Consider the following 27,314-nt stretch of genomic DNA (forward strand, 5'->3'; position numbering starts at 1 on the left):
CCTGTGCTTCTCTTCCTCTACTTTATATGTGGGATGCCTGCCACAGCATGGCTTGCCAAATGGTGCCATGTCCGGGCCTGGGATCCGAACCTGTGAACCCCGGGCCGCCGAAGCGGAACATGCACACTTAACCGCTGCGCCACCGGGCCGACCCCTATCGTGGTGTTTCTTTATTTATTAGGTATTTTTATATGTCTTTTAAACTGTGCAAGTATTTTAAAACTTAGGATTCTTTCATTGTTATTGTTGTGCTCTAGTTATAAGTTTCATGGGTTATAATTATAGTGCCCCAACGTCCTTTTTCCTAAAATCTGTCTTTTTTATTGTCTGATTTTGTAGAACATGAGGTTTATTTTTTCTAGACATGTATACATTATGTTTCCATAGAAACCCTTTGTCTGTTGATTCTGATTGGATTTAGTCTGATCCAGACTCAATTAATAAATTAACACTTAATAAAATTACATGTATTAGTAAATTAATAACAAAACATTTACTGTTTGTCTACCACATGTCCAATCCAATTATCCAATGCTAGGTACTGAGGGAAACATAAATGGCCAAATAATGTAATATTTGATCATATGTGCTTACAAAATAAAGGTTATTAGCAATCAAAGTCCTGTGGAATCGTGACCTAATCTGCTTTTCCAGTCTCTTCTGATGTTAGTCTCCCAGTTGCTCTCCTCTCCAGCCATATTGATTATCTGTTCTTCACACACACCATGAGGCTAAGAGGAGATAAGAAAATTGCAGAGCTTTTACCTCGCCAGCCCTTCCTTCTTCCTGCTGATAGTGTTAATTTCCTACAATATTAATCACATTATAAAAGTTCTCTTCTCCCATTTAAAACCTTAATGGTTCCACATAGACAACCAAATTAAGTATATATTCATGGCGTAATGCCAATAGATCCTTCAGTATATGGTCCCAACTCTGATTTAACACATCCTCCTCACTGACCCTATGCTTCAGTTGTCTTTAACAGTCATAATTTCCTAAACATACAGATACTTTCATAGCTTGTCTTGGTTTGCGATGTTGTAACTGTGCTTTGCCTTCATATATGCGCTTCCTATACTTATTTGAAAGTTTACTCAGTCATCCAGGCCCAGATAAAGGGCCACATATTCCATCTGGCCCACCTAGTAGACAGAAGTAAATACTTATAGAATAAATGAGCTTTATTGATCTGGTTCTTTATTGTATAATTGTGTGTGTATGTTTATAGTTTAGTTAGTATTTTATTTATTTGGTTTTCCACCACGGCTTAGATTTTCAGTCCTAGCTTTACTACTTTTTCAATCTTCTTAGGCAAATAATTTCTTTGAGCCACAATTTCCTCCTCCAAAATACAGGGACAGCAATTTGAGCTAACATGGATGTTGCGAGGATGTTGTGAGGGGCAAAATAAGTATTTGGTTAATTACCTAGTGCTATTTACATGTTAGATGTAACCATTACAGTTAATAAAATTTTCAACAAATGTTGAAATGAAGTTGAAATCCTGTTTAGATATTTCAGGTCAAACATCAACTCCCCAACTTCTATGAAGAACTAACAAATGAAATGCTCCTGGTTTTCCACTATACTATTAATTTCAGTTTTATTCCATGTTAGAGTGTAAATTCCATAAGGACTATTTCATTCATTGCTGTATCATAGCATCTAGAAGGCATTACCAAATGAGTGAATGAATGAATATTAGTATAAAACATAGCAACTTGAACAGAAGTTGGTAAGAGTTTGAGTATATTGAATAGGCTTATTGAGTGGATGGCTTTTTAAGTGGGGGGAAAAAATCCAAGAAATCATTTTTAAAATCATCTCATGGGGTTGGCCCAGTGGTGTAGTGGTTAAGTTCATGCCTTCTGCTCCAGTGGCCTGGGGTTCACAGGTTCAGATCCCAGGCGTTGACCTAGCACTGCTCATGAAGCCACACTGTGACAGCATCCCACATGAAACAGAGGAAGATTGGCACAGATGTTAGTTCAGGGCCAATCTTCCTCACAAACAAAAAAGAAAATCATCTCATACCTAAGCATTTATTTGGACAATCATTTTCTGTATCAACTTCCATATCATTAACCATGACAAAGAAATCTCATTGGGTACCTGCTTCATTTTAAATACTTACAGGCAGCAAAGCATTATCAATAATTAAATCAGTCATTGTTTAAAATGCCACTTGTCAGAAAAAATATGCCTATTGAACTTATACTTACCTATAAAATGGATAATTCATTTTTCTTCTCATATGGTACTTATGTTGCTAAATTCCAGAGTTCAAACAATGAAAATTGAGAGCCAGGACAGTGAAGTCAGACTCCCTAAGTTCAATTCCAATATATCCTGCCTTCAACTTTTTCACCTTTCTTTGGCTCAGTCTTCATCTTTGAAATGAAGTTAAAACAGACCCTAACTCATTGGATTGTTTGAAGATTAATGTCGCAGTAAATATCAAAATATCAACCTTTGTCAAAGTGACTTGCTCATAGGAAATGCTCGGATAATCTTAGGTAATGCTGTTTTTTTGTGGTTGCTGTTTTTATTATAATCATCTTCATGTGCCTTTTGAAACCTCAAAGAAACACTGATATATGCACACACACACACACACACACACACACATACACATATATATTTAAATAAATAAAGGTTTTCTAAGACTATGGAGTTCACAAAGCCCTGCTTTGATGTCTCTCTTTCAGACTGTAGCCTATACAGACATTCGTCTATGGAACGCTGGGCAGCTTTGTCACATTCAGAACTTGGGCAGTGGCTGGAGACTGTGGGACCAGACACATGGGGGCAGGCAGAGAGCAGGAAAGGATGAAGGAAGTTGGTTTTCCACAAACTGATCTATCAGGGACTTCTAGATACGTGAGACTGGCTCCTGCATTAGAAGATGAGGGCAAGATCCTGCCAGCTACAGGCTGCAGTGATATTCAATCTGGTGTTTTACTGTGTTTCATTTAATTTTGCTCTATGACTAGTCCAGAGATTTAAGAACTATTTTCCCAGTGAGATGATAAGGTGCCCAAGTTCAGGACAGCTTATTTTTCATATCTTTTACATTATGAGACGCAACAATGATCTGGTGGATGAGATTAAAAGAATTATGGTTGTTCTTCCTCTTTAACATTTCCAGTCTGTCCTGGGTTATATCTACTTTGGTCAAATGTAGTTGATTTTCATATTCTTTTGAAAATATGTGGCTTTATAGAATTATAAAGAGATCAAAATAATCTATGGCAGAAAAACAATTGTTAAAATGCTCATCTCAAAAGATGACTTTAGTATCTATTTATGGCTAGATACAATAAGTAAATATAGTTACCTACAGTTAGAGTCGCTGTTATTATATATCCGTTTTACCCTATGAGACGTGTAATTATTGAGTACGTACATGGTTTGTCTTACTCAGTTTTATGTGTCCCATAAAAGCTGTGAATTACCCCATTCCAGCTGTATACCTGTAGGCAAATTGGTTCAATCCTCTGAGTCTGTTTTTTAATAGTAAATGGGAAAAATGGTGCCTACTCTATAGAGTAGTGAGAATTAAGTGACACAATCTACTTAAAGCACAGCATACATTAAGTACATAACAAATGGTGAGTGTTAGTACGGGTGACAATAGTTGCAGGTGCGGAGATTCATACCTATTTCCAAATGAAAATGTATCTCTCTGATCAACAGCTTTAGAATTATTTGAATAACTTGAACATTGAGTAAGCTGCTGTATACAAACTGATTTTCTTTTTAGAGTTGAAAAAATACTGAATTTCAAATTGGAGAGTTTTTGGTTTAGTTTTGTTGTTTTTGTTGTTGTTTGACCAGGAGGATTTCAAATATTTTATAGAAGTAGGGAATGTTAACTGTTGGGCTTTGTCAAAATTTCTTTGTAATTTGAGTGTAATCATTTTAATTGAAAAGAAGAGAGATTTTACTTTTTCTAAATCATTATCTTCATTTAGTACCTTCTGGCAATTTTTCTTTTTTTTTTTTAAGTTTCTTTAGGATTTATAAGAATGAGCACATACTCGTTTGTGGAATTCAGCAATTTCCCAAAGCTGCTCTATTTGTTTTTTTGGGATCTCTTCTAGAAAACTGATTGGCAAACTATGAAACTCTTAGATGAAAATATAGGCGAAAATCCCCTTGATATTGGTCTTGGCAATGATTTTTTGGATATGACACCAAAAGCATAAGCAACAAAGGCAAAAATAACAATTGGGGATAAATGAAAAAAATCACTAAACTAGGTAATAAAAAACAAGTGGAACTACATCAAATTAAAAAGTTTCTGCACAGCAAAAGAAATGGTTAACAGAGGAAGACTGTCACAGATGTTAACTCAGGGCCAATTTTCCTCACACACAAAAAAGAAAAAGAAATGACTAACAAAATGGAAAGGCAACCTACAGAATGGGAGAAAATATTTGCAAACCATTATCTGATAAGGGGATAATATCCAAAGTGTATAAGGAACTCCTACAACTCAATAGCAAAAAACCAAATAATCTAAATAAAAAATGGGCAAAGGACCTTCTTACAAAGAAGACATACAAATTACCAATAGGTGTATGAAAAGATGGTCAACATCGCTAATAATCAGGTCAAAGCAAATCAAAACCACAATGAGACATCACCTCACCCATGTCAGAATAGTAATCAAAAAGACAAGAGATAACAAGTGCTGGTGAGGAAGAGAAGAAAAGAGAACTTTTCGTACATTGCTGGTGGGAAGGCAAATTGGCTCAGTCACTATGGAAAACAGTATGGAGCTTCCTCAAAAAGTTAAAAATAGAACTACCATACGATCCAGCTATTCCACTTCTGGGTACATATCTGAAGGAAATGAAATCACTATGTTGAAGAGATATCAGCACCCCCACATTCACTGCAGCATCTTTTACAATAGCCAAGACATGGAAACAACTGAAGTGTCTGTCAATGGAGGAATGGATAAAGAAAATGTGCCATGCATATATAAGCATATAAATATATATATATATATTATTCAACCATAAAAAAGAAGGAAACCCTGCCACTTGTGACACCATGGATGGAACTTGAAAGTATAATGCTAAGTGAAATAAGCCAGACAGAGAAAGACGAATGCTGTATGATCTCATTTGTATGTGGAATCTAAAATAACTGAACTCCTAGAAACGGAGAGTAGATTGGTGGTTGCCAGAGGTGATGGGTGCGTTGGGGAAATAGGAGAAGGTGGTCAAAGGGTACAAACTTCAAGTTATAAGATGAATAAATTATCAGGATCTAATATAGAGTGTGGTGACTATAGTTAACAATACTGTATTGTGTACTTGCAAGTTTCTAAGGGAGTAAATCTTAAAACTTCTAACCAGACGCACAAAAATTGGTAACTGTGTGAGGTGATGGATGTGTTAACTAGCTTGTTGTGGTAATCATTTTGCATTATGCACATACATCAAACCATCACATTGTATTTCTTAATCTTACATGATGTTATACGTTGATTATATCTCAATAAAGCTGGAAAAAATGAAAAAGAAAAAAAAGAAAGCTGATTGGCTAAGAATTAATGATTCTATCTTCTTAATGCTGGAATGATATTATTTTTTAACTAGTATAAACACAGGGTTCCATGAAGTGAGATCCTACCTGTAATAACTAGATATATTCTTTACCTTCAGTTCTTTTAATTTCTCATGTTAGACTTGGTAAAATAAACGAGCTATCTAGTTGTTTAACTATTTGAATGTTATCAGAGGATTTTTTAAAAAGCAATTTACTCTAATTTTAATATCCCCTGAATAATATTGAAATCAACCAGTTCTGTATAATTTAGCCTTAGATAAAAGCATCAGCATGTTTGGAACATAAACCTAATTCTATCTTTTGTTGAGCTGCCCAATTTAGTAAAAGCATTTTAATGGTACTTGTTAAATGTGGTATGACTGAGAATCCTGAAAGCTGCCCAGAATGTAAAAAAAAGAAGAAGAATTTATATTTAATTGGTCTAAACCTACCTTTCCTAGGTCAATAAGAAGAGAAACTAGCTGCATTAATCAAGATAAAATTATCAGCTGATTAATCAGTGTTCTAATTACTGCATAGTTCTCTACCTTTTCGGTTTTAATTACTAAACCTCATTGTCTTTTCCATATGGCTAACATGTATTCACAGTGTACTTTTTCTCCTGCCGAAATCATTAAGATAAAATTATACATTCTAGACATTGAAACATCAAATGTAAGAAATTGTTAGTGCCTCTTAAGAATTTTCCCAAAATGTATAAATAAGCTACCACACTATACAAGAAAAGAATGATAAATTCATGGATATTTAATCAAATAATGTTCACGGGCAATGTATCTATGATTATGCTATGATTACGAAACTAAGCTTTGTGAGACAGTGGGTCTTGTCAGTCCTATTTCATCAAGTGAATTTGTGCAAATTGCATCTAAATTCAATTGCAGTTAAATATAAACTAAGAAATATATTGGAGATTTAAAAAATTATTTGTTTTGGTGAAGCCCTGAATTCTCTCTTGTTAGATGTGTTTATTAGGAATATGTCGACTTCACTGCATGGTTTCTCACCCTCAGCACTAGTAACATTTAGGCTGCATAGTTTGTTGTTGGGGGCCGTCCTGTACACCTCTCCGCACTAGATGCCAGGAGCAACACCTCCCGAGAGCCCGACCACTGCTTTTTGACAAACAAAAATGTCCCCAGACATTGACAAATGTCCCCTGGGGGACAAAATCATCCCCCATTGAAAATTTCTGATTTTACTGTATTGCCACCATTCAAACACTTATTTCAAAACAAGTATACTGTATGATAAAGCAACCTTGCCAGATGAGCCAAAATTTTCTAAAGGTCAAGTATTTTTACGGAAAACTCTTGATGTAAAACTTTGCAGACACTTTTGATGATATAATAGCAATGATCATCATCATGATCACAGCAATAACTAATGTTTACTGAGCACATCTGTGTCAGTCTCTACATAAAGGTACCTACATGTGTTACTGTATTTAATCTTTAAAGTCGCTCTATTAGGGAGGCCAAGTTGTTACCTTCTCCCTTTCTTGGAGAGTTTAGCAAGCTTAAACAAGGCCCAAGGTCACACAGATTTGGTGGAACATGATTCAAAATAACCATCCCTGAGGAAGATTTTGCATTTCTATAAGGTGACAGATTTTTTACCTTCTATTTTGGAAATAGTTTAGAATTTTGACTACATTTTCAATTGTGTCAATTTGTAACCTATTGAGGAAATTAATGTGAAATACTTGGGTTTATTTAAATGTTACAAGAGGATTATCTTAAAATTCCAAGGTGGACTTGTTTGGAGTTGAACTGAAAAGACAGTTATGAGGCTGGTTATAATGAAACGAGCATTGTAGTTATTTAATTGTAATTGAAAGATGATTTTCTCTGATATGAAAACTACTTTCTCAGCAAGTTTTCCTCCCTTCTTCCCTCCCTTTCTCCCTCTACTTGTCCTTTCTTTCTTTCCTTCTGTCCCTATTTCCTTCCTTTTCCATTCTTTACAAGATGCTATATTATCTCCATTAAGCATTATACATGCTTGAAACTTGGAAAACCATTGAGTTTAGCTACCACCTGTAGCTAAATGACATGGGCCTGAAGTAATTCTATTTGCATGGTCCTGATGCATAAATGTGAATAGTGATGTGGCACAGACCTAATTGTAGTTTTTAGCTACCTCATTCAATTCTAAGTATTTTCTCCACCTATGTTGGCTTGACATTCTACTTCTCCTACTAAATATTATTACTGTTTTTAATTTTAGATTTGGGCTTAGAGGACACTAAGTCTAATGTGTCAGTCCTAGACTTTCATTTATTTGTAACTCCCCTTTTCAGAGAAATTTATTCAGAAAATTGGACTGATGGTGCATGACGGCTTCCGTGGGTATTTACTCCAGCATTAGAGCTTGTCCTAAGGCATGTAGCATGTTTAGGTACAGGACTCTTAAATGACAATAGTCAACCTCTATAACTATAATGATTCAACTGTGATATCCTTCTTAAGTGCATGATAATAAAATACTTATTGCTTTTTATTTTTTGTGAGGGGAAAAGAATATTTGCAAAGCAAGGAGATAAATGAATCTATAATTTTTGTATGGGGGTACAGAGAATATTTTTAGGGGCTACTCTACTCAGTTTATGTAATGTTTTGTGTTCCTAAGCATAACGCTATTGGAAAATGAATTGGTATAGTGTTTAAATTATGAGAGAAAAACAAAATTAGAATGAAAATGATTTGTTGCACATTATGGTAGATCAGGCCAGTTACCTCAGACTTTTATTGCAAAGTAAACCACAATGAGTTTCTCATTTTTGGCAAACAAATGAACAGAAACGTTTAAACAATAATAACCCAACATTGGGATACAAGTTAGTATAACTTTCCTGGAGGGCAGCTGGGCGATATCTATGGTAATGTAAATTTCCAAATGTAAATTTACTTTGATTCAGATATTTAATCTTTAGAAATTTCCCCAAATATAAACATGTGCACATAGATGTGAACAAATATTTAGCTATAAGATTTTAGCTATTGTATGTTATTTATATTAGCAAAACTATTATAATTAGAATATCACCATTTAACAATACTGATTAATGGATCCAGGCATTGATCATCAATGGCTGCTAACGTTGGAAAAAGACAGATAATCCAATACTATGTGGCACCTAAGGGCAGCAAACCATAATACGTATGAAATATTGCCAAAGCATGGAACCTTAATGTGGGCAAAATTCTAGATCTAAGTACCTATTTCTAGAAAATCCAGTTGACAGAGTTACATGTTAAATGACAGCAGGATATGGGAAATACTATAGATCCACTGACTTATTTTTTTCTTTTTCTTTTTTTCCCCAACAAATAAATTGCAGGGGAATGAAAAGAGAGATGGAGAGGAATCTATTTATTAAAAGACACTTATTGACCATTTGTAGTGTATGGATCTTATTTGGATGTTGATTTGGGTAATTTGGAGAGAAGAGAGAGAGACAGTGAGGGAGAAAGAGAGGAAGGGAGAGAAGGAGGGGATAGCAAGGGTTTTTGAATACTACTTGGATATTTGATGATATGAAAGAATCATTGTTAATTTTTTGAGGTGTGATAATGTGGTTATCGTTTTTAAAAAGTTCTTATCTTTTGAAGGTAGAGTGGGGAATGGATGAGGGTACAGGTGAAATAAGACTGACAATGAGTTGAGAATTGTTGAAGAGGGGTCATGGGTACATGGTTGTTCAATATATCAATCTTTCTTAAAAGCAACAACAACCCTAAATGTTTAACAATACAGCTTTGATTAAATAATTATGGTATATCCATGAGATAAAATAATATACAGCCATTAAAGTGATCTTTATATTATATATTATATAGAATATTTAAGAATATTCAGACATTCAAAGTGTTCATAAAATATTAATAAATGTAAAAAAGTTACAAAGCAGCATGCAGAGAAGCATCCCACTCAAATGCATAAAATGGAAATAAAACCTCCAAATTAGCAGTAATTATCTCTGAGTGAGCAAATTATAGGTGATTGTAACTTTCTTCTTTGTGCTTTTTCGTGCATTTTTCAAATATCTATAAAAAATATGCATATATTTGATATATTTAATGATGTTTAATATCATTAAAAATGATGAATAGAACAAATATACTTTAGAAAACTTTTCTCCATGAACGATGAAAACAAAAATTTTGTGTAGTCTATAGGAGTAAGTCTTTTTGTCTTTTGTTTTTTGTTTTTTGCTGAGGAAGATTTGCACTAAGCTAACACCCATGCCAATCTTCCTCTCTTTTTAGTATGTGGGCCTCCAGCACAGCATGGCTGATAACAGAGTAGTGTAGGTCCATGCCCAGGAACTGAACCCAGGGAGCCCAAGTGGAGTGCGCTGAACCTAACTACTAGACCACCAGGGCTGGCCCAGGAGTAACTTTTTTAAAATATAAACAAATCACTATTTTGTGGTTATCTGTTATAAAATAATGTTTTACTATCACTTGGCTGGGAGAAGTCAAAGAAAATTAATTTTATTATTTATACCTTGTTTAGGAAAGCAGTGAAGTGTAGATTTTCTTTTAAGTTAGAAGGGTCAAGATGAAGGAGACTACCATCATGGCATACCTGGATTAGGCTATATATTATCCTTGCAATTCTCAGTACAAACTTTTGAGATTTACTTATCTGCTTGGTTTATAGGTGAGGAAACAGAGACTCAAAGTTCAGCAGCAGGCAACTGCCAGAGCTGGGCATCAAGCTGAAGTCATTCCGCTTCCACCAGACCTCCTGGTGCGGCATGGAAATCTGACCCTTTTATTAAGATGTGTATTTCCTCAGGGTCCAAATGTCATGGCATTTTGGTATGACCATGTTATGAAAGATAAAAATCATACAATTTATTCTTTTGATACTTGTTATCCAGTTTCCAAAATATTCTTATCAAAGGGATTAAAACAAAGTTTGAAACATAAAATTTCTTTTATTCAGAAAAAAATGGTAAGAAATATTTAAATCCACAGTGGGGAGCCAAATAAATAATGTGAAGACATCCCTTTCCTCTCGGGTCTCTCTGATCGGTGCATCTTTCAGTGAGGTGGAGCACGCCAGTGACATCCGACGTGGCTACGGACACTTTGCTCTCCATTCTTAGCCAACTTCCTGCCACAGATTCTTTGATGCCACCATTTAAGTCACTCATCAATTAGGCATTTTGGTTTTGTTTTCATTTTTTTACTTCAAGGGGTACCTATTAAGGTACATGAAGTAAATTTTACAGAGTGGAATCCACTAACTCAGAAGTGTGAATTAGCTGTCAAGGGGGAGGGTCCAGAAAGGAAGGATGCAACACTTAACAGATGAGCGTTTTAACGAGGGAGGTAACTTTTCTCTGTCGGCCCATCCATTTCCTTGCTCCACAAGCCTTTGTTGGGAGCACCTATTATGTGCCAGGCTATCAAGTTGGTAAAGAGTCTCAGAAGAAATCTTTTAATATTTCCAAATAAGATAGACTTTGGAACATTTTAAATGGGTATAAACAGAGTGTTAAGTTCAGTCCAGATTGGTTACTGGTGCACTGGGCCTTTGTACACTTATAACAGACTAGTGCTTATTCATCCGTGAGTTGAAAAAGAATAAGAAATGAAAACATAGGCACAAACTCAGCTATTTGGAACAAAAAACCCACAGCCTACCCCTAAGGGGGATACACACACATATTATATATATATTTAATCTTATAAAATATGAATGTATTTTAATCTGGTCTGTTTTGGAATATTAAATATGGAAGTCTTGGCACTTTATACCGCTGTGCTTCAGAGACAGAGAATCGTGGAATTTGTGTAGGGGAGTGTGATAGCATACTGGCAATGCTGTTACTTTTGCTTCCAAAATATATTAACCAAGATACTATCTTGATTATTATGACCCTTCACATAGATTTCTCTTTAATTATAGTCTTTATCCCAGTATAAGCATTATCTCTTGACCAATCAAGTTACTTATTCCTATTCTAATAATTCTATACAAATAACGGGAAGATGGCATCTGCTTACTTTATAGATTAAAAAATCATGGGTAATTGTTCTTAATATTATGGAGAAATTTACATCTCTTGTATTTCAAGATTTCAAGTAGAAGTCTCCATCTGAGAAACTCAAGCAGCAAATCTACTGTATATTTTTTCATTTTTTGAAAATAATGTGTTTTGTGGCCACTCTTGAGTTACTTTCGTTTTCTCTTTCTAATTACGTCCATTATTATAGTTTTCCAAATACAGGAGCAATTGAATTGTCCTGTATTCATGTATAGAAGGTGTACGATTAATGGATCATCAGGGCTGCAGCCGTCTCTCCTTCACTGTATCTGCACTTTTGCCAGTTCTGTGACCTTCACGTTTTTGTTTCTTAGCTTAAATCTTAGATCTCAGAAATAACTTTTTTTCCAAATTTACACCAAAGCAGAGAATCAGTTTGAACTACTTTGAATATGTTTTAAAATGTTTTGCACTTTGAAACAGGTAGAAGCTTCTCCTGCTTTAGGATTGATAAGGATCCGCATGCATTGTATGAGTTTTCCTTTGGTATTTTGGTACAAACCCTCCTGATCAGCATATGGGTTTTACACACGGGGGATAAACCTGGAGCCGACAATGAGCTTGGTGCTTCAATTTTTTTCTGAATTGAATTTTAGTCTTGTTTGACTTCATATTACAGTCCATTTTGCCTGCATGTATTAAATGTGTAGTGTTCTATTTATTGCAATTGAGAAGCTGATTCTCTGATCATCTTTCTGACCATTAAGAAGCATGAGTGCTTATAAGTACTGCAAACACACTGCTCATTGAAGATATCAGTGAGTAAAAGGTGAGTGGGTTGGTGATAAGAGAAAAGTACCTTTGTTTCAATATTTATTGAGGATGGTTTTTAATGAAGTGTTCTGTCTAGAGTGGAAATACTGCTCTTTTTCTCCCTCTTTGCAATCTCTTTAGTGGGTCAAATTGCTGTGTGTGTCTGTATCTTCAATATTTAGAGATCTTGGAAAAGGGTGAACGCTCCACCTTAGGTATCAGTTAAGGATTGCATTGGTGTTTTCTATGAGTGTACCAGAGTAGAAATCCCCTAATATGTCACACAGAGGCGGAAGCCTGCTCATTGTACCTCTTGATGGGTTTGTGAAACCTTAATATAGCTGATAAAAATCTGGAGAGCATACATCTATGATGAGTTTTGGAAAGTACAATTTGGAATCATATGCCATGATTTCCATGTGGGAAATATGAAGAATATTGAAACATGCCAAAGGTACAAATGCTCTCTCTTTTCCTGCGTGGGACTGGTTTTGGAAAAGAGAGTCTCAGAATGTCCTTAGCTGGCCTGAGCAGGGGACAGTGCAGGCATGTGTTGGCTCTGCTAGCTTCTGCAGATTATGCCAACTTAATAAAAACAAAAACTACCATACCTTTAAAACCTCATCACGGAAAACACCATCATTTTAATAATAACTGTGAATTTGCATCATTCCAAATGGATCAAAATGATTTCACATAGTTATCTCATGTTCATCCTCCCAACAATTCTGTGAGATAGATAACCCAGGTCCAAAGTGGTGGGCTTGTTTTAGAAATATAGAAAGGGGCCAACTCTTCTTGTTCTGGAGCCCCCTTCCCTTACATTTTTGATTATTCCTTCTTTCACCTATCTCTTCATCCTCTTCCCTATACGGGATTTTCATATCTTTCTGTAAGAATGCTTAACTCTTATTTTAAGCGAGCAAACAAAACATCAGTCATTCTTCAGTAACACCCTTCTTTATCGTCCCATATTCCCATTACCATCTGCTCTGCTTCTCCTTTGCCCTTTACAGCCAAGTGTCAAGAAAGGGGGCCTTATTCACTATCTAAAGATCCTCCTTTCCATTCCTTTCTCCTTGAATTTCTCAGTCCTATTGTGAATTCTTTTTAGCATTTGGCACTGAGAACCATTCCTTCCTTCTTCCAACTCTCTCCTATCATCTGCATTTCCTCTTATGCTCTCAGGGAGCTCCTGCTGTATCTAATTTGAGGGCTCTTCATCCAAATCTGTATTTCCACCCCAGCCTCTCTTATACGTATACCAACTTTTATATATATGTATTCAACATACACAAAATTGAACCATTTTCCAATATGTTCAGTCTGTTTCTTTTAAAAAATCTATTTATGACCTTGTGTAATGCTTTGATGATCAATCTCATTGCTCAGGCCAGAATTCTGGGTCAAGTCTGGGACCTTTGTCAGCTCTCCACACTTCAATAACATATATTTTGTTAATCCTACCCACTTAAGATTTCGTCAATTATAATTCATTATTTTTTTTAATGTTTCAAATGTATTCCTCCCTTCATCCCCATTGGCACTATGTTATTATAGAGTCTCACCTTGCATTACTGCAACCACACCCTAGCAGGTACCCCTGCTTCTAGTTTCATTTCTTTCTGAATATCTATACTTCTGCCAGAGTGCATTTTTACCATTTATTTCCTTAAAACCCACTTTTTCCCCACCTTTCAGTGCAATATTCAAACTCCTTAATATCACACATGATATCTTTTTTGATTGGTTTCAGCCTCTCTTTACAAATCCAACTTTTTCCACGCTTCCCTTGCATCTTACTCTGTAACTACAAGGAGCCACTTGCAATTCTTAGGATGCTCTGTATGCTCTGACATCCTTGCCTGAAATGCCCTCTGTATTGGGTTGAATAGTATCTCCCCTAAAATTCATGTTCCCCAGGAACCTTGAAATGTTACCTTATTAGGATTGAAAGTCTTTGCAGATGTAATTAACTAAGATGAAATTTTCCTGGATTAGAGGCCCCTAGTTCCAATATGACTGATGTTCTTATAAGAAAAGGACAGGAAACACTGGGGAGAAGGCCTTGTGAAGACAGAAGCAGAGACTGGAGTGATGCTTCTCCAAGCCAAGGAAGGCCAAAGACTGCCGCCACTCCAGAAACTAGGAGAGAGTCAGGGGATGGCTTTCCCCTCTTGGCCTGCCAACACTTTGTTTTCAGCCGCCAGAATTACAGTGAATTATTAGCCTCCAGAATTATGAGAGATAAGTTTCTGTCATTTTAAGCTAACCAGTTCCTGGTAACTTTTTAGGGCAGCTCTAGGAAACTAATTTACCCTCCCTCAACCCACTCCCAATTGAAGTAAACTTCTGTACCTTCCTGTCTGGGCGAGGGGCCCACCTCTGGGCGCCAGATGTTCTCTCTTCTAGAAGGTGCTGTGTTGGAACCACCAGCCAGTGAGCTCCTTGTGGGCAACACATGAACCTTTGCTGTGTGTCTCCAGCACCCAGCACAGGGCCTGGCACAGAACGGGATGGGACTTTTGTCGATAATGAAATCACTGCAATGACAGATTTCCGACGTGGATTATCACACATTCCTTTTAATCCTCATATTCCGTTTTACTTATAATTTGTTTTTAACGGAAGACTTAACTGAAGTATCCAGGAATGTTCATGATTTTGACTTTTCTTTGGAGTAGCCCTAATGAATAGCTGGTCGTACTTTGAGCACAAAGTTCTGCAGTCAATGGAAAATCCAGTGTGGCTGTTGGTTAATATTTCAGCAGAGATGAGTTTTTCTGGTTGGAGAGCTGGCTCCTTGGAGATGGGATGGAAGGGGTTTAAATGTGAAGAGTGGGCTGGGGCCCTTGGTGTGAGGGAGGGCAGGCAGAGGCTTGAAAGTTGAACTGAAACTTGGGGACACCTAGAGGCTTTGGTTTAGAGTAACTGAATGAGAATAGTGGCCACACTTACCTATAATAAGTTCTTGGGAGTCTGGTACCTTCTTACTGTTACTAGTTCCATTTCTGTGCCCACCTCCTACTTTCCACACACTCCCTGTCGCTCCTCTCTCCCACCCATCCACAAACAGGAAGTTGAATTTTATCTGCTTCTTCTGAAACTTCCTCAAGTATTCCAATTTTCTTTCTCATGATTGATCAATTTTTGCTGAGTGCCATTTCATTCTTCTCTTATAGGTGACTAGAAGTAAAAGATAAGAGACGAAAACGGTTTTTTTCTCTGTAACCAAGTCCCTTCCCTTTTGATTCATCAGAAGACAAAACAAGCGGGCCACCTGTGTCCGAAAGGTTAAGTTGACGCTCCACGTGGTGGCCTGTGTTTCACCGGTTTGGCTCCTGGGTGCAGACCTACTGCAATGCTCATCGAGCCACGCTGTGGAGGAATCCCACATGGAGGAACTAGAATGATCTCCAATGAGGATATACAACTATGTAATGGGGCTTTGGGGAGGAAAAAAAAAGAGAGAGGAAGATTGGCACAGACCAACAGATGTTAGCTCAGCGCGCCAATCTTCCAAAAGAAAAAGGCATCTTAAAAAAAGAAAAGATAAAATGAATCCTCAAAATCTTAATGAATTTGGTAGCTCTGTTGTACATATAGAAAAATTTATCCTACAAAAATAAATACACATGAATTATTTGGTTAACCAACGAGAAACTAAAGGATAAGTTTGGAAATTGTTCAAGTTTTCTATGAATATTCATAAATAATTAACTTGCATCTCAATTTAGAACCTAACAACAGTTCATTTCAATTTTTTTTTTTTTTTTTTAAATATCTGCGTGAATTATATGCTGAGATCTAGCTGCTGGGCCTTCTCGCCTAGTGGAGATTGAATCACTGCCGCTGGCGAAAATAACCGGTGCTTCTGTGGCTTTCACCATGTTGTTGAGCAGCCGAAGGAAGGCACAAAATCACTCCCTTTCAAGAACCACTGGCTGCCTAAGGGAAGGGGTGCTCTCTCCTCTTCCCTACTCCCAATCTTTTCACTAAGGAGTGTATATCTTTGAGGGTAAATTCCTATCTTCCACACATTTTACTAAAAGTGCAGAAAAGAGTGCAAGAGCAAGAGAGAAGAAAAAAAGGAATCTGCCCCCCAGAAAACGGTGAAAAGCTGCATTCCTACATCCTCCGGGGATTTAAGCCCCTGGGGTAGCCACATGCTTAGCCCTGTGAGGGATACAGAGATTGCAAACCCCGCAGGGTAAAAACACCAGGAAGAACTGGGCCTAACTGGGTAGAAAGGACCCTTGTACTTTGTGAAACACGGCTGCACAGAGAATAATCAGAGCCCTGGGCTGTTAGCAGGAGGGAGGCCATTCAGGGACTGCCCCTTTTGTCTCTTCGCCTTCTACGGGCTGGAGGATGGAATAATTGTGGACAAAGGGTCCGAGGAGGGCGGAGGGTAGGGTATGAACTCTTCAGGCAGCTGCTTTCAGCTTTATTTACCGTCCCATCTTTCAGCGGAATCCTCCTGTCCAGCTCCAAGCCTCGTCGGGGAGCTGACAGTGGGGTAACACTGCCATCTAGTGGCCGCCTCGCCCCTGTGAGCCGGCGCTCTATGCCCTCTGGCTGGTTCTGTCGCTCTCTCTCTTTCTCTTCCTTTCTCTCTTGCTCTCTCTCTCTCTTTTTAAAAAAGGTTTTTATCCTGTCAAGGAAAAAAAAAACTGGCTCTTGGAAAACAACCAACTCTGTTGGAACTCAGAGATAATAATCAGTTTCTCCGGGCTTGTGAAATTGGCTCATTAAGCGTGCTTTTTAACAGAAAATATTGGAACCGATTAAGTCTGCTTTACTGAGTGGGCATGAAATGGCCAACCTTCGGCCACCCACCGCTCCTAGGTGCCTGGCGCCGTTTTATGCATGCAGCGTAATGTCTTTACTTGAAGTGCTGTTTATTCATCACCTGCTTATTTATCTCTTTGCATTTGGCAGGCACATCGATCAATGTTAAACTGTCACACAAGGTTATTTTTCTTTTACATAACAGTATAGGCCTAAGGTAGTGGCATATTAAAAGTAATAACTTTCTAACTTGTAGCTCAAGATGACAGCCCCATTTTTACCCGAATATATTACAGCTAGGAATTCCTCATTCCTTTCTCCCTCACTGCCCCCTCCCCTGCTCTAGTACTCAGCTCTTCCAAGGTCAAAGGCTTCATTCCGGCTTGCTTCCCTCCCACTTTGCATACCACTCAGTTTCCCCTTCACCTCCAGTTATCTCCAGCTTTTAGGCTGATAAGCCCACCATGAACATTCTGTCCACCTGGTGTACACATCTTTCTTGTCCCTCTTTATGATGACATTTACCCTTTTGCATAAAGATGTGGTGGGCGACCAGGCTGTGGAGAAGCAGCAAAAAAATCTTCCTATGGTGGCGAAGGTTGTGATGGTCTTATATTTCCATCTCCTGTGCCATCTCAGTAGATGTGGTGGAGTGTTGCTGCTTTTTAGTTTGCTTTAGAGTTATAATAGGCAATAACAACAGCAGCCACAGAGCCGTGGAAACACAGAATTAAAAAACATCTGAAAGCAACTAGTATTGCTTTGAAGCAACTGGTGCTGGTTTGGGGCTTTTAAGTTGAGTCATTTCCCCTCCTTTCTTTGCTTGTTGCTTGGTTTGTGTTGCTTTCAAACTCTACCCAGTTTGTGATGCCTCCTTTCTTGGCAATAGGCCAAGCAAGCTTTCTTTGTACAAACAGTTTTTCTTTTTCTTTCTTTCATTCCTTTTTTTTCCTTCTCCAGTCGAACCTAAAAATGCCTACAGATAGAATATCAGATCTTTTTAGTATCAAATTTCAAAGTGGCCCTTAGAATTCCTTCCTGCCCTTGATCTCTCATTTCGAGTTCAGCTCAGACTTGAACTCTGTTGCTAAATATGTTTTGGACAGTGGCTTTCTGATACAATGCTTTGATAATCTTGTGTGCACAGGCATTAAACATCTTATCACAGTGGACGTTGTTGCACAACTATTCTTGTGACGCAAGGTACCACACCCATTCTGATAATCTGCTTCTGTGTGCCCCAAAATAGCTCATGGAGGACGTATAAAGAAGGAAGTGTGAGTGGTTAAGGAAATACGGCCCAGCAGACTCCTGAAGCACCTGCGTTGGAGGCTCACAAGCTTAGCATTGAATGTGGTCCATCTTTTGGATTTCCTTAGGCATCCCTGTGCATAGAAAGGTGGTGGAATTCTGATCTATGGTGATCTATTTTATCATGGGTAGCACAGCCCCAGAAGAAAAGTATGTCCATTAAAAAAAAATGCAGCCCAGCCTGTGTGTATGCTCCCTCGATCAATATTTGCATTAAAATGGTTTAAATGTATGTGGCTCTGAGGCTGTCCATTCTTTCAACCTGACCTGCTGCATTGATTAGGGCCAGTGATAGAGGAGGAAAGAGCAAATCAGGCGAAGAAAAGAATTAAAGGGAAAAATAGAAGAAAATGAAAGCTGTCGCTATGAGTCCTGTAGGAGACATACTTTAAGCCATTCATCGATGCCATATTTGCTTAGCAGCCCCTCTGTGGGAGAATATACCTTCTCCATAAAAACCAACAACAGGATTTCTGGTTGTTTCTAAGACAGGGCAACTCAGTGGCTTGTGATTAACAGCCAAATGCATCCAGGCCAACGCCTATGCAGTCGTCCCTGTTTATCTGTGGGAGATTCGTTCCAGGATCCCCCCCATACCAAAATTCGTGGATGCTCAAGTCTCTTTTATAAGATGGAATAGTATTTGCATGTTGCCTACACACATCCTCCTATATACTTTAACTCATATCTAGATTACTTATAATACCCAATACAATGTAAATCTATGTCAATAGTTGTTATACTGAATTGTTTAGGGAATAATGACAAGAAAAGTCTGTGCATGTTCAGTACAGACACAACCATCATAGGCCTTTTGATCCGAGGTTGGTTGAATCCACAGATGCAGAACTCGTGGCTATGGGGGACAGCTGTATTTAGCTACTTGTCTCACATTCCTTTTTTTGTGCCTCAAGGGTCTGTATTTGTGAGCTATAGTTTGCTTGGCTAAAAATCTCATTAATAGCAATTAAAACCACTACTTAGCAAACGCTTCTTTTGTACCAGATATTGCTAAGTTCCCTATAGTCATCATCTAAATTGATTCTTAAAAGCAGCCTGTGTGGAGGTCGTTTTTATCCCATTTTCACATTTGGCATCCAAGGATAGATTGTAAGTAGTCCAAAGTTAAACCACCAGCAAAAGGCAGTAACTCTTCAAATCCACGTCTCTGGTTCTAAAGCCCAGACTTAGTCATGGTGCTAGGTAATGCTGTTTGGGAATGCGATATTTTATCAGAGTAAACATCACACTTAACACTGGTCTGTGCGTGAAGAGATATAATGCCCACTTTATAATATTGGAGCCCGTTGTTGTATCACCATGGACACTTTCAGTGATTTGGAGCATGAAATATTGTCAGTGGAGACATGGATGGAAATTGATCTCAGAGAAGGCAAGGCAGGCACAAGAGCAGAGCTACCACGTTAGTATTTTGTTCCCCTTCTGTCATGGCAAAGAAATGGCCCATATATTTCTTGCTGGGTGAAGCAATCTCAAGGAAATCTACGAGTTTCTGAGATGAACCACTTCAGGGAGCCCATTTGCTGGTTAACTGGACTGAAGTATGAGGACTATAGACGCTAGATTAGTGCTTGTTCATAGGGTATTGAAGAATTATATGTTGAGTAACTACAGTTGAATCTTGTGCCTGTTAAGATATACTTCTTAATATCTAAGAACTGATTCTATAGTTAAAGATAAAAGGCAGATTGTTAAATTGTTAAATTCTTTCACAAGACAGGATGTGATCTTGTGCCATAATGAGCCACATAGAAAGTAAATTTAGGAGGAATGTAGAAAATGGAGACAGCCTTGGGAGTGGAGTGTTTGGGGAAGACCTTGTAGAGTTGGACTTGAAGATGAACAGAACATGAATTGGAGGATGGAAGACATTCAGAATGGAGAAATATATGAGAATAGTTTGGAATTTTGGAATGCGTATTCCCGCTCGAACTAATGTTAGCAAGTCATGGGCAGTTGGGTTAGGTTGGGCTAGACCACAAAGACCTTGAAGGTTGAGACTGGACAGTTAAAACACTCTTGCATTAAGCATCCTCTTTTATTATCATGGGGAATCAGACAAATTTGTCTGCTGAAATGATAGCTTGGAAATTTGACCTACTTAGGGCATTGCTTGGAGCGTTGGAGTTTCAAACAAGCCCTTCACTCTAAAGGAAGAATCTCTTGATACTTTCATTTTCTCAAGGATGAAAAGAAATTAAAAGTAACACATGTGAAGATTTTACTTATGAGGCTAACTCGAAGTAGGGGAATTACCTCAAGAGAGAAATAAAAAGGTGAAAGCAATTTGCCAGATTTGAAATCTTTAGAGCAATGTGTTGACAAGTTTGCTTTTTACCAGAATTGGTGCATGAAATTCCAGCTTATCAGAGAGATAAATTTTGTGCAATAATCATTCACATTAGAAAAGAATTTTCTCTGTAAGATTCCTTTACATCGAAATCCCTATGTACATTTTAAATGTGCTTCAATGTAATAACCTAAACACAGACCAAAAAAAAAAAAACACAACAAAAAACCCCACAAACAAACAAAAATAGCTCTTATAAATAACTTTTAAGGAAATCATATCTTATCAACCAGTTCATAAAGCGAGGTATATACTTACAGGTTTCTGCCATCTCTTAGATTGGGTTAGATAATAATGCCAATGCATTATGAAGCTGCAACTGAATTTCTGATTTTAGGAATGTTCTACATGCTTAGAAAAACAGGTTCCAGGGGAATTTAGTTCTACATGTGAAAAATTGGGTTTGCAATAACAGGGAGAATAACAGCTTTGCAACCAAGTGCTTTAGGATGAACCTCTGTCTCCGTAGGTCCATTTGGGTGTCTACCCCTGGCTTACATCGTCTCATTTTGAGTAAATCCCTTTGCTTATCTCGCTGTTTTCTGATTCTTCATTAAAGAATGAGATCCTGTATACTAGATCAGTGGTTCTCAAACACCAGTTCTCAGAAAAAGAGCATCAGCATGACATGAGAACTTGGCAGAAATGCTAATTCTTGGCCCTCATCTCTGAACTACTGAGTTAGGAACATGGGGTGGGCTCAGCAGTCTATTTTAACAAGCCCTCCAGGTGACTCTGATACATGCTGAACTTGAGAACCTCTGTCTTAACTTACTTCCTAAAATACATCTTCTTGTGCCAGCACTTCAATAGTTTTGATTTAAATCAAAAGATGTTTTATTTCTACACAAATAATTTCAAAGTACTTTGCTTGCATAGTTCTGTTTGCCTTTCATTGTCCTTCCATCTTTTCCTTCCCATGGCACCTGCAGCATCTCGCTGTTCTCCCAACATTTTACCCTCCGGCTTTATTTTATACCTGGCCATGTGGGCTGCTTCAGGTTACCTGAGTGGAGCATGAGTGTAAGGATTTTCTTCTTTTTCTGATGGCAATTTTCCATTCACAGAATTTTTTTGAAAACCAATTTTTATATTTGAAGTAGTGTTCTAGGTAGGTCAGACTGCTTGAAGTTTGATTATCAGATAAGTTAAATGATATTTATATATCACTTGAAATAAAGATTCTTTTTAGTTGGATAAAGACTGGTAAGTCTCAAAATAATCTTTCCCAGAGATCATTTAATTTCAGCTGGCTTAAGATGCTATTTGTATTAAGTTAACAGGGTGCTAATTTAACATAGGTTTATAGTTATTTGAAGCCATTTTCATTCATTAAGAAAAATATCTCTCTAGATTAGATTATCATAAGGGTTTGAATAGCAATAGGATTCCTCTATGTGGGCCTGAGGATTTTCTGGATGAGTGCACACTCTGTTTCACTGCCCACTTGAAAAGTGGAGGGATTTTTTTTTATTATAGAGTAGGGCACTGTCAGTGGTATCCAGCTTTGCCTTGGCAGAAAAAAAACACATACACATATTCTGCACTGGATTCATATATTGGATCTATAATATACTGTGATTTATATAATTCTACTACATATTATAATTTCAATATCCTGATTTATAATTTTTCAGAACACTTTAGATATTATATCCAACATCAAAATTCTTTTTTGCTCTAGATTTTAGTTTTTTAAAAATATCATTGCATGTAATGAAATTTGTAGCATTCCATACCAAAAAGTGCATGAAAAAAAATGTGTTCCCATTTGATTTCCAATAGTCATGAATTGCAGAGGGTCTTAGAAAATTATTTAATTTCCTTTGAAAAAAGAGACTTTCTGTATAGAGTATAGAACACGTCCTTCCTGACTGTCTTATAAACTCTGCACCAGGATGCCCTCCCACCCCAGTCGAGTTGGAGACGTGTGCCTTTGCTGTGTTCTGCCCTGGGTTTTTTCTCCCCCAGTCCGGAGTCTCCTAGTTTCCTTGGTTTCTCTGTCTTTGACTCTCAGGGCTATCTAAACACTCAGAGAGAAATTATCATCTAGCTACTTAGAATTCTCTCATCCAAGTTTTGGTCTTGGAACTCTGTACTCTTAGCCACTTGGACAATAATCTTGAGATTTAAAGTGATTCCAACCAGTTCAACCTTTAGAACTAATGAGGAAAATGAGGATCCCAAGAAAATTATAACAGATCAGTACTAACTGGGCACTATGGACTTTTCCAAATATGTAAGCTCTCCTGGTCTATCAAAATACTTGTAAATCTCTCAGAAGAAAGGATTGTAGGATTATAAAACTCATATTTGTATAATTTACATTTTGTGATAGAAGATATGTCTGTGATTAATTATAGAACTTTAACTGTATTGTAAATTTGGCCACAGATTTATTTAAGCTGAATTAGTCTCAAAGAATCTTTCTTGCTTTAAATTTCAAAGTAAGAACTCCTAACCATGTAACAGAAATGCTTGGGTAGATCTATAATTGAATCTGTTGCTTGAATCTATAAGCGCGCCTTTTGGGTGGTGCCCAAGTGGAGAAGAATCTTGATTTATCAGAGAGATCGGGAGGTAGAAGTTACAGAGTTAGATCTGCATGTGGGTATTATATTGCGATTCTTTTCCTTGCGACACTCTAAGTTTTATATAATGTAAATTTATTCCTGAAATTCAGCAAAGTGTCATTAATATATGATGCTTTTAGCAACCTTCCTGATGGTTGAAGGCAGAACAGTCCATTCCCTTAAGGAAATGAAAGCTTCTCTAAGCGAGTTTCTGACTTTCGTGGAAATGTGTTTCAAAAGTTTCAGGTGTCTGCAGGGCCAAAACAATAGGTAAAATTAATCTGAATTAGAGGGTTATGAAAGGCAAGCAAATACTACAGATACTATCATAAGGCATGCAAATTAGGTTCAGAATTTAACTAGTCTGCAGACTTTGATTTTATCAGCTTAATTCCTGGAGTACCAATTTAATGCTTTCCCAGGTATCTCCTACTGAATAATCTGGGTTATGAGCCAAAACTTCCCTCCATTTTCTAGCAGAACAGTAATTAACTCACCTCTTTAATTCTGAAAGCTATTGTGAACAGAAAAATCTTGAGAGATCAGGTAAAACATTGCCCTAATTTCTAAGAGAAAAAAAAATGATTAAGAGCCCGTACTCTGACAGAACTGGGTTCAAATGCAATATATCCTAACTGTGTAACTGGGTTTGGATTTAATTTAATTTGAATACATGTCTAATTTTTTATTTTACACACTTACAGAACAGGGGCTGGCCAACTGTGGTTCATGGACCAAATCCAGTTTGCCTCCTGTTTTTGCAAATAAAGTTTTATTGGAACTCAGTTATGTTTATTTATGCACATATTGTCTACGCTGCTTTCACACTACAAAGGCAGTACTGAGTAGCTGTTCCAGAGATCACATGGCCCACAAAGACTAAAATATTTACTACCTGGCCCTTTACAGAAAAGCTTGCTAACCTCTATCAAAGACAGCAGTTTATTGATCTTAGGGTCCCACTGTCTGCTTTTCTTGAATGAAGTAGGTTTTGGGAAATTGGAGAAAAGGTATTCTCTTCTGGTAGGGAAAATACCAACTTGGTAGTTAGAAGTTGAATTCTCTTTGCATTTTCTTTCACTTCTCTCTGTCAACTTGGGAGGTCACATCACTGCTCTGGCTCTTGATGTCCTCATCCATAACAAGAGGAAGTTTGTGTTTTCTCTAAGATTTCTCTCTCTTCTTTCTTTTTTCCTTTCTTCCTTCCTCCCTCCCATCCATTCAAATTGTTCCTTATTATACTGAGCACAGGCTTCTCTAACCAATCCTGCCCAAATTAACTTCTTCCTCTGAACTTCATAGTATTGCAATGTAATTGTGTTGTATTGTGGCGCCTGTTTCGCTTATATTAAACTGCTATTTGTTCTTATTTATTAATTTAAATTATAAGCTCCCTGAGAGTAGGAACCATATATTCTTCCTCTCCATATCCCTAACACAGTTGTGTTTGAAGTAGACACTAAGTAGTTGTTATCTCTTTTTTGTTTTTGATATTGTGGATCTCATAGGACATATAAATAATTGTGCCACATGTTCTAAAAGGACCTGGATCCAAAGTTTTTGCACTTAAGTAAATGTAGTTATACTTTATTAGGGAAATTCACTGTAGCTGAGACAGATTTACACAATAGAGACAGGACATAGACTGACCTAGATATTTGTCGGAAGAGGAGCAGTTAGGGGACGCAGTGACTTGGTTATCCTGCCTGGGTAGAAAGGAATTGTAGGAACAGTTGTGGGAAATGATAGATCTGTATTGGAGATCTAAAATTTATATCCTTAATACAGACTAAAATGTACAATTTTCTTTATATACAATCCTTTCTTTCATCCCATATGATGGGACCAAGATGGACAGTCTTGCCAGCTGTTTTCCCCCTTGGTTATTTAGTTTTTAGTGATTTAACCTTTAGAAGAATGTTTGGATAAGGGGTATCTGTGCAATTATTGTTAGTACATTACTTTTCATTGGTATTTAAAATAAATAAGATCATTTTGTTCCTGTTGTAGTGCCTTTGTTCTCTAGTTTAGAGATTGTGAAAGTTTAGCTTGTTAGCAATAAGCATAATTTACTATGCAAAGACTGGCTAAAGCCTTGGCATGGAAAGGTGGTGGTTATCGGAACTAGATCCAACATCAAGAGACAGACTTATGTAATGGGAAGGTTTGAAACAATATCACAGGGACTTCTCTTGCTTGGTCTTCAATGTGCCCATTAATGTAATGAGAACTATGCATTACATGTGGGGAACTGCATAGCCATGTGCCATATGGTTTTTATTACATTTGGTTAAAAAAACAAGAGATGCCTCAAACCAATGAGTAATTTCTAAATAGAATTTCAACTTGTTTTGAAAATACGGAAGAATACACAAAACCGTTAAGAACATCAAGCGTTGGTACAGTTTGTATACTCTCTGTTTCACAAATGATAAAACACTTTTTAAGAAGAAAAGGAGTTTGTGATCACAGAAGTTTCAGATTCACCGATGACTTGAAATACATACCAACAATAATGAAGGAAGAGTGTACATTTTTACTTCATTTTGATTGCTTTGTTGGGTTCACTCAAGGTTCTAGATATGGTATGGGGTACGTAGAAGAAATCACCCCCGGTCCCCAGGAGGCTGGATTTATCTCTTGGTCCATGAAAACAACACTGTATAAAATGCACTTATAAGACCCACCCCCATACCTACATACCCTCACCCAATCTGGATATCATTCAAAAGACGTGTGTGTGTGTTTATTGTAGCAGTATGTCTTAAATATTTTGCTGAAACTACCTCTTCTTGATGGGAAAATTTCTGACTGAGTCTTTAAAACATTTCCCGAAAGTCCAAAGGAGGTTTCTATTTACAACTCTTATAAGTATTAAAGAATGATAGGGCTTTTTGGTTGGAAAATGTTTAGGTTAAGTAGTGTGTCATTCCTTTGGGTTTAGAAGATTGAGGACAATATGGACTAAAATAAACTTGCTGTTTCATTTACATACTGGATAAAACAATCTTTGTCTAGAATTTCAAGATGGTAGGGGTAATTGTCTAGAATTTAGGGAAGCTGGGGTAATTGAATTAATTGAACATTCAATTAAAAATCTCATGCCAGTTAGAAAATGTCTTAGCAATTATTCAAATAAGAATCCAAACCAGTTAATATGATATGACTGTGGTTGAATAGAACAAAGAAAAAGTGCAGAGAAAACAACATCTTATGACATAATGGTTACACATATACCAACACACTGAATTAGTTTTCATTTGACTTCTGAAGATGAGAATGGCAATTAGAATAGTAAAGTAAATAAATGAATAAGTGTACCATTTACGAATAACAGGACAGAGATAGATAGTGTTTAGGAATTCTAGAATAACATTTCATGATACAGACAGGAGGAAACTCTGGTTTTGAGATGAGCTGCACAAAAATTTAGTGAACTCTGTCAATCAGATTGATGATTACCCATTCTAGGATCAGAGACCAAATTCTAGGCCATGAAAGGACAGATCAGAAGGACACACTTCCTTTTCCTCCTCCTTTTCTGTTTTCTACTCTGGTCTTCTCTTCATCTTTCCAAACACTCTAACAACAATGGAGATGGAGAAGCTGAGGGAAGGAGTCTTGTTGTCCCATCCTGCTCCTTCTCATCACTGCCATCCCAGATAGGGTGAATGACAGGACTCTGTGCTCTCCAGCTTGCGGAGGAACCGCCTGGGCCCTGTCTATCGTAACAGTGGAAAGCAGTTTTCCACCACCCGTTTTTCAGCTGATGGAAGAACAAAATCATCGAGTCATAAAACTCATCTGGATTTCGAATTCATCTTTGAGAAAAAGTAAACTGTTGTTCTTGGATGAGCCCCAGGGA

General features: G+C 37.3%; 1 long non-coding RNA gene across 4 annotated transcripts in view; it reads left to right on the top strand.

The window, feature by feature from the left end:
- The window catches only part of LOC139045597 (uncharacterized), a 228,164-nt gene that overhangs the window by 84,617 nt on the left and 116,233 nt on the right, over nt 1–27,314 (top strand). For 2 of the 4 annotated variants that reach the window (XR_011504288.1, XR_011504290.1), the window contains one exon: nt 10,255–10,602. The exons of the other annotated variants lie outside the window; for them this stretch is intronic. This is a non-coding gene — a long non-coding RNA (uncharacterized lncRNA). Of the gene's footprint in view, nt 1–10,254; nt 10,603–27,314 lie in introns of those variants that run through there. 4 annotated transcript variants of the gene reach the window in all.

This window comes from Equus asinus, chromosome 6 (genome assembly GCF_041296235.1).
Source record: "Equus asinus isolate D_3611 breed Donkey chromosome 6, EquAss-T2T_v2, whole genome shotgun sequence".
Taxonomy (NCBI): Eukaryota; Metazoa; Chordata; class Mammalia; order Perissodactyla; family Equidae; genus Equus; species Equus asinus.